This window comes from Puma concolor, chromosome A1 (assembly GCF_028749965.1).
Source record: "Puma concolor isolate L17-30 chromosome A1, mPumCon1.1.hap2, whole genome shotgun sequence".
Classification (NCBI taxonomy): Eukaryota; Metazoa; Chordata; class Mammalia; order Carnivora; family Felidae; genus Puma; species Puma concolor.
Window position 1 is genome coordinate 60618455 of NC_141667.1, and position 9334 is coordinate 60627788.

Here is a 9334-nt window from a genome sequence, read left to right on the forward strand (position 1 = left end):
CATAGTTCACTGACATTGTAAATGTACCTACCCAAACAGTTCAAATGGTTTCTATCCCTGGCTCTATCTCCTAACTATCCACTTCCAATTTGCTATCAAAAATCTCTACTGCAGCCGTACTTGTATAGCTTAAGAGTGACATCCGGTGGCTTATAACTTAATCACTTATTGTAATGCCTCTAGAAATCTAATCAGCTCTCAATTATTAATATAAATAGGAAGGGGCATAATATATAAAACCCTAAACAAAAGATGAAACTTAAAACTGTTAGCTTTATTTTGAGAGATTGCTTAAGTGCATTTGCCTATTAACCGTTTGAAATCTCATATCCAAGTTCATTTGCATTTTTTCTACTATTGAGTTTATGCCTGTCATAATTTTGGTGATGTCTGCCAAAGACATAAACTGATGGGCAGAGAAAGAAACTGGGGTCAGGTAGGGCTGGGAGTATTAGCCATTAACCAGTTCTAGACCTGACTCCCAAGACCAGAAGTTCAGTATTCAGGATCAAAACAGAGTATGGAAAACTCAGCCTAGATCCAGGTTTGAACTAATACCTAAAGTTGTCTAGGCTGGCACAAGGTTCCAGATAGAAGCAACATCTAGAATTGGGTAGGCTCTTTAAACATGGTCTCAGGGGACCAGGCTTCTCAAGGAGAAGCCTGAGCCAGAAGCTGAGGCTAAGGAGCCTGAGATCAGCAAAAAGTCAGGGCAGCAACCAAAGAACCTCAAGTTTAGGATGGTGCTTCATTCTCAATGACACAATGCAGGAAGTTGAAGGTGATTTTTTTGTGTGTGTGGTTTGGGAAGTCAATCTCATTCTAGTATAGACAATACCTCAAGAAAAAAGAAACATAGAAACTATGTGTTTGGAATTCTCTTTCTTTTAATAGAATAGTCAAATGAACAAATAACTTCATCATAAAATCTCACACTTAAATGAACTAGGAATAGAAATCTTCTCATCTTTGTTTACATGGATCTTAGGCTGAAAAATACTACCAACTCAGGATTTACAAGGACTTGAATATGTTTTCATATTCAAAGGGTTCAGGGAATTCAAGCTGAAGGAATTCAGCCCAGACAAACTCCTTCTCTATTTAATAATATTTTCCAGAGGCAACCCAGCAAAAACATGTATTAATTCATAAATATACAGAAGTGAGTTAAAAGGAAATCTCAGTGGTAGCTGTAGTTAGAATTATTCAGACACCTCTTTTATTCAGCTTGATTTGGGAGCAGGATACTAATAGTGAGTCATGAATACGATTAGTATAGCTCATGATGTCAATGTACGGTAAGAGACTTGTGACTTCTTTCCATGTAACCATATCCCACAAAAAAGTAGGATATGATATTTTTCTGACAATGGAGTCTGAAAGGAAGCAGTTCCTACAAAGTGCTTGCCTATCACATCAAAAGGATGAGTAGAGTTAGCCTTTTCTACACAAATGTCCATCTCTTTTTAAAAATATATATATGGAAACTTCAAGGCAGAGCTATGAAAATTCATAAATACCTACAACCTCAAAATGTTCCTTCCTCAGTTGAGAATGCATGGTCGTGATGACAATGAGGATGATGATAATGGTAATCTTACCTTTTACCAGGACATTTTCTCATTCCTGTGGAAAACAGGAGCTCTCAGCAATCAAATGGAAATAGTTTTGAAGTCCAGCCTCAATGATAATATCCTAATTATCAGAGTAAAGGGCAATGTCTGAAACTTAAGTAGGTGATGTGCATCTAGCCTTTTTCAATTAATCTGGCCTAACAATGGCTGGTTGGCCAAGAGAGAATATGGTAGATATTTCAATGAAGATAGAAAGTTCTTGATTAGTATTTCCTCTAGTGCGGTTTTTCCAAAAATGCTTTTCTCTAGGACATTAGATTTTAATAAGAAACAGACAATGTGCCTCAAATCTAATCAACAAATGCAAGAACATTCACTTACTCCCTCTAGTTTATTGTCCATAGCAAGTCTGCCTCTGTGTCTTAACTTTGGGCATTCTCCTTTCAAAAAGGAGACCAAACAAGATGGAGTAAATCTGGGAAATGCTCCAGAACTCAAAATGCTTTTGAGGCTTACTCTATGTAAAGGTGTTACATAGTGTAACTGGTGTTAGCAAAAGACAGTATTTTCAGGAGACCACTTGATTCTGTTTAGTTCTATCTCCACTGATAGTTTGCTTCTGACTGTGGCTCAATTTACTGTGCAGCTTACTGGCATACTCTCAGTGGAAAAGACCTGTCCTTCTGGCCCCCCAGGCTGGGGAGTTAGGATGGGTGGGGAAGGATTTCAAGCAAGAGACTCAAAAGAATCTGGAAGGAGACTGAAGTCATCTTTCAGGAATTGACTTTAATTCAGTGATAAGACTTTCATATTAATTTTTATCTTCACAGAGGTGAGAAATACCATTACTTAACCAGGCAATGGAGACTTCAAATTTAAAAAAAAAAAATGTATTTGACAGAGGGAGTTGTATGGTATATATAAAAATGAAGGGAGGTTATAACTGAACTTCTCTTAAACACCTGATTTAGGTTTTCTACCATCAGTTTACCCAAGATACAAGAAACAAAATACAATAACAAATATTTATTAAGGTCCTGGTGGAACATAGATTATTTTAAAGTATAAGCAGAAAGAGAATATTTGTCAGGAAAGCAAATACCATTCCACCACCAAGCACAGCCTTCTCTGTATTCTCTAAAAATTCTGTCATCTCTAAAATTCTGCCTTCTCTAAAAATTTTCACAGAATCAGACCCTTATAAAAATGTCCTTTTTTGCTTATTCAAGTGGGGAACGCTCATGTAGTTCCCAGAAAATAAAGGTTTATGTTAAATATGATTTCATACTCTCTGTATCATATCATCTGCTTACTCTATGGTCAGGGCACTCAAATGTGAACCCTTGTTTGCATTTTCAGTAAATCAAGGCAAAGATATTTGACCATTTGGAAATTCCAGTTTCTAGACTCAGTTAAGGCACCCATCTAAAGAAGACACTTAACATAAGTGTGCAACGATATCTATGTTGTGTGTTCCAAATTGTTCAGAAAGTGAATATGTTATAGTGGAGAAGAGAAAGGTAGCAAGATAAGTAGAAGTAAAGAGTTAAATTAGAAAACTTAAAGAAAAAGAATAGGCTGATGAGACCTTTTATAAACAAAGAAATGCAGAAAAGATGTTTATATTCCTGTGACCACAAGAATAAGCATAACCAAGAGCACTGTTAGAGTCCAACCAACCAAAAAGACCTGAGGAGGTCCCAATGAAATGGAACTCTGGTCCCCACTCACAATCCCCTGGGCAATTAGACCTCCTCTGCATGCTAATTGCATCATTATGAGACAAGCCAAATGCAAATGAAATAAACAATAATTTGGGGCAGAGCAACATGTGGACTAGGCAATTTCTCCTGAGAGACAGATTGCAGGAGTTTTGGAGGGTCCATGAATCAAAGGATGAAATCACAGTATAAAAGGATAAACCAGGCTTGAGAACCCAGACATTTCTCAACTCCTGTCATAGATGTACCTGTCATAACTTGCCCTGAATTTGATCTTGGTCATGACCAGTAATTAACCAAATGCAATGGGCCTCCTTTTATCTAAACTATCACACTTTAATGTGTGCATGGCTTTTTACCCAGAGAGTACATTTTTTAAGGCTCTATCCTAAAGAAATATTTGTACATGCACACAAAGACATATAAATGAGGATTTTTTCAACTCAATATCACTTACAATATTCTAAAATTGGAAAAATCTAAATGCCCAGGAATAGGGGAGTGCTAAACAAAATTTGATATATTTATACTAGCAGCAGAGTGTAATGGAATAAAGTCTTCAGCACCAAAATGCTTGGGTTCATATCTCAGCTCCACTGTTTACCAGCAATGTGACCTTGGCCAAATTGCTTAACTTTTCAGTGACGCAGTATTCCCCAGTGGTAAGAAAAGAAGACAAGATTTCCTTGTTTATAGGGCTATTGTGAGAAATAAATGTGATACCATTCTAAACAGCCAGAATATTATCTGGCACATAGCAGGTACTTAGTATGTTAGCATGTTTCTTATTTTGAACACACAATTATGCAGCATTTAAAAACAGAATCTAGCTATAGCTCCTGCCATAGAAAACTCTGCAAAATATACCGTGAGATGAAAAAAGGTTGCAAAACAATAAATAAAGGATGATTCTATTAATTATTTAAGTGTATATAGGCAAAATACATATGTATGCATATAAATGGAGAAGAAAGTGTGGAAGAACGAGTCAATAGCAACAATTATCTCTAGAAAATGAACTGGACTGAATGGAGAGAGGAACTGAGAGATCACTTTCTTCCTCTTTATATTTTTGCATTTGAGCTTTTTTACAAACATAGATTTCTGTTTTAGTTAAATACTTTTAAAAATACAGTTGACCCCAGAACAACACAGGTTTGAACTGCACAGGTCTACTTACATGTGGACTTTTTCAATAAATATATTGGACATTTTTTTTATATTTGTGACAATTTGAAACAACTTGAAGATGAATCGTGTGCTCTAGAAATAATTGAAAAATTATGAAAAAGTTAGGCTTGTCATGAATACATAAATTATATGTAGGTGCTAATCTATTTTATCACTTGCTACCATAAAATGTATATACAAATCTATTACCAAAAGTTAAAATTTATCAAAACTTACACACACACTTACAGATTGTACATGGAACCACTTGCAATCCAGAGAAATGTAAACAAACGTAAAGATGCAGTACTAAATCATAACTGCATAAAATTAATTGTAGCACACACTACAAAACTGTAATAATTTCATAGTGGTGAGCTCAAGTGCTAGGATTATCGGCTTAAAATGCTATATGATGCTAATCATCTCTGGGCGAGCAGTTCATCTCTCTGGTAAATTGTGTACTGCAGTAAAAAGTGATTTCTCATAGGTCTTGCATATTTTTCACCGTGTTGACCGCAATACCATAAGCTTTGAGTAACACCACGGGACCCATATGAAGTGCCATTAGTGATGCTGGAAGTGCTCTCAAGAAGTAGAGAAAAGTCATGACATTACAAGAAAAAGATGAATTGCTTGATATGTAGCATAGATTGAGGTCTGTAGCTGTGGTTGCTTGCCATTTCAAGATAAATGAATCCAGTGTAAGGACATAGTAAAAAAAAGAAAAGGAAATGTGTAAAGCTGTCACTGTGGCCACACGAGCAGGTGCAAAAACCTTGCACTTTTTGTGAAATACCTTTTTTATCTTGTATTGAAAATGCAACTTTTACATGAGTGCAGGATTATTATAAGAAAGACATACCTACAGACTCTGATATGATTTGAGAAATAGCAAAATCATTATATGACAACTGTAAGCAAAAAAAAAAAAAAAGTAAAGGGTCTGAAGTTGGAGAATACGATGTCAACAAAGGATGGTTTGATAATTTCACAAAGAGGTTTGGCTTAAAAAATGTCAACATAACAAAAGAAGCACCTTCTGCCAATCGAGAGTCAGCAGATGAGTTCCCAGATGAAATGCCATGAGAAAATCATTGAGGAAAAAGGACATGTGCATCAGGTTTTTAATGCAGATAAAGGTGTCCTATTCTGGACAAAATGCCACAAAGGAAATGTAATACTAAGGGAAAAAAGTGAGTACCATTCTCTAATGCAAGAAGGGATAAATTAATTCTACTGTTTTGTGCAAATTCAGTTGGTTTTATGATCAGGACTATCCTTATCTACCCTTATCTATAAAGTGGTTAACCCCCAAGACTTGAAGGGAAAAGATAAACACAAGCTGCTAGTCTTTGATCGTACCACAAGAAGGCCTGGATGATGAGAACCCTTTTTTTCTGGATTGGTTCTATGAATGCTTTCTCCCTGAAGTCAGGAAGTACTTTGCCAGTAAGGGACTGCTTTTTAAGTTCTTTTTATATTGGACAGTGTTCCTGGCCACTCAGAACTCCATGGCTTCAACATTGAAAGCAATTAAGTGTTCTATTTGCCCCCAAACACAAATTCTCTAATTCAGCCTATAGATCAGGTTATCATAAGGACCTTTAAAGCTGTTTACACATGGTACCTCATGGAAAGAAATGTCAAACTATGGAAGAGAACCCTGATAGAGAGAATATCATGAAAATCTGGAAGGATTACACCATTAGAGATGCTATCCTTGTTACATAAAAAGCTGTGAAAGCCATTAAAGCCTAAAACAATAAATTCCTGCTAGAGAATACTGTGTCCAGATGTTGTGCATGACTTCACAGCATTCACAACAGAGTCAATCAAGGAAATCATGAAAGAGATTGTGGATATGACAAAAAAGGTGGGAGGTGAAGGGTTTCAAGACATGGATCTTGGAGAAATTCAAGAGCTAACAGACACCACACCAAAGGAATGAACAGAAGACAATTTGATGGAGATGAGTGCTTCTAAACCAGTGCCAGACAATGAGGAAAAGAAGCAGAAGCAGTGCCAGAAAACAAATTGACATTAGACAATCTGGCAGAAGGATTCTGATTATTTAAGACTGCTTTTGACTTCTTTTACAACATAGACCTTTCTATGAAATAGGCACTGAAACTAAAGCAAACGGTGGAAGAATTGGCACTATATAGAAATATTTTTAGAGAAATGATAAAGCAAAAAGTCAGAAATTACAATGTATTTCTGTAAAGTTATAGCCAGTGTGCCTTCTGCTTCTGCCTCCCCTTGCACTTCTTCCACCTTTTCCACCTCTGCCACCACAGACACAGCAAGACCAACCCCTCCTCTTCCTCTGTCCCCTCAGCCTATTCAACGTGAAAATGACAAGGATGAAGACCTTTATGATGATCCACTTTCATTTAGTGAATAGTAGGTAATCATCACACCATGCAGTTAATAAATGTACCTGTTGTGTATCCCTGTGTGTGTCTTCATGTGGAAAACTAACAACTGTTGGCAAGAACTGTAAGAGACGTTTTTGTGTCATCATCACTGCCTAAGTATCATGTAAAACATTGTGTGCAAGACTTGTATGGAAATGGATAGTCCATCCTTACATAGGCGTAAGGTGAGTGACATTTAATATAAGATTAATAATTTTTGTTTTCTTACTGTTTTATAACTTTTCTTTCCAATAATTATATTACTATACAGTATGCCTGCTCTCTCTCTCTCCCTAATTAGAGAAACTGTGTATCATTACAGGTAAGTGTGTTGTTAGAAAATGTTAGCAATGTTTCCAATACAGTATTATGAATATGACTATAATACTCTATGCAATATAATTTTTATAACTATTCATTCATTGGTATGTAGATTAGGCTACCCTTAAGTGATCATATTGATTACACTAGGCTACCATAAAGCAATCATATTGCTGCTTCTTTATTATCAATGCATGAATTACCATACCTATAAATAAACATTTTTCACATTGCTTTTCCAGTTTTGATGTCCAGGGTTACTAATACACAGAACATCTATAGTGTTTTGTATCATACAAGACAACATTGAAATAGATACTGACAGACAATCCATCTTGTAAATTTAAAGTATCAATAAACAGAGTACTGTAAATTTATTTTCTCTACCTTATGACTTTTTTAATAATGTTTTCTTTTCTCTAGCTTACTTTATTGTAAGAATACCATATATAATAAATATAACATACAAAATATATGTTAATCGACTGTTTATGTCATTGGTAAGGCTTCTGGTCAACAGTAGGCTATTGGTAGTTAAGTTTTGGGGGGGTCGAGGTTATATATGGATTTTCAACTCTGTAGGGGTCAGCATCCCTAACCCCTGCATTGTTCAAGGGTCAACTGTATATACTTCAGAAAATAAAGTAAGAAGACGACCAAGTAAAGATGCAATAAGAATAGTGAAAACAATTCTGAACAAGTGAATGTCTACGGTGTTTTAACATTCTGAGTTTCTAAGGAAAAGGGAAACAGGACTTCTCAGTCTATGGTCATAGGTCTAACACAAGCACAGGACTAAGACATGGCAAGCAAGATAGCTAGTACCAAAAAACTGAAGAAGGCACTGATTTTTAGGGCCATGACTCACACAATCCTTAGATATGGCCCTGGTCTAATATTACATTGAAAACATTCCAGGGCTTGCTTCGGCAGCACATTTACTAAAACTGGCACAATACAGAGAAAATTAGCATGGCCCCTGCTCAAGGATGACATGCAAATTTTTGAAGTGTCTGTATTTTTAAAGGTAGTAGTAGACCTGTCCACTGAAACTTGGCAGGCCAGAAGGGAGTGGCAGGAAATATTCAATGTGCTGAATGGGAAAAATAGGAAGCCAAGAATCCTTTATCCAGCAAATCTGTCATTCGTAATACAAGGAGAGATAAAGTCTTTCCCAGATAAACAAAACTGAAGGAGTTCATGGCCATTAAACCAGCCCTGCAAGAGATCCTAAGGGGGACTCTGTGAGTGGAATGTTGCAAAGACTATAAACGTCCAGAGACATCACCACAAGCATGAAACCTAGAGATAACACAATGACACTAAATCTATATCTTACAATAATAATGCTGAATGCAATGGACTAAATGCTTCAATCAAAAGACACAAGGTATCAGAATGGATAAAAAATAAGATCCATCTATGCTGTCCACAACAGACCCATTTTAGACCTGAGGACACCTTCAGATTGAAAGTGACGGGATGAACAACCATCTATCATGCTACTGGAAATCAAAAGAAAGCTGGAGTATCCATAGTTACATCAGACAAAATAGATTTTAAACTAGCTGTAACAAGAGATGAAGATGGGCATTATATCATAATTATGGGGTCTATCCATCAAGAAGAGCTAGCAATTATAAATGTTTATGCACCCAATTGGGAACACCCAAATATATACATCATTCACAAACATAAGCAATTTTATTGATAAGAATATCATAATTGCAGATAACTTTAATACTGCACTTACAGCAGGGGACAGATCATCTAGACAGAAATCAATAAAGAAACAATGGCCCTGAATGATACATTGGACCAGATGGACTTGGCAGATATATTCATCCAAAAGCAGCAGAATACATATTCTTCTCGAGTGCACATGGAACATTCTCCAAGACAGATCATATACTGGCTCACAAAACAGCCCTTAATAAATATAAAAGAAATGAGACCATATAATGCATATTTACAAACCACAATGTTATGAAACTTGAAATCAACTACAGGAAAAAGTTTGGAAAACCTCCAAATGCATGGAGATCAAAAGAACGTCCTGGTAAAGAATGAATGGGTCAACCAGGCAATTAAAGAAGAAATAAAAAAAAAATATATGGAAGCAAATGAA

At 36.0% G+C, this 9334-nt stretch overlaps 1 non-coding gene across 1 annotated transcript; it reads left to right on the forward strand.

The window, feature by feature from the left end:
- The first annotated feature begins 8123 nt into the window (after positions 1–8123).
- On the forward strand, positions 8124–8230 carry LOC112861777 (U6 spliceosomal RNA). The gene has a single exon (XR_003223677.1). It is a non-coding gene; the product is annotated as a U6 spliceosomal RNA (small nuclear RNA).
- Positions 8231–9334: the final 1104 nt, after the last annotated feature.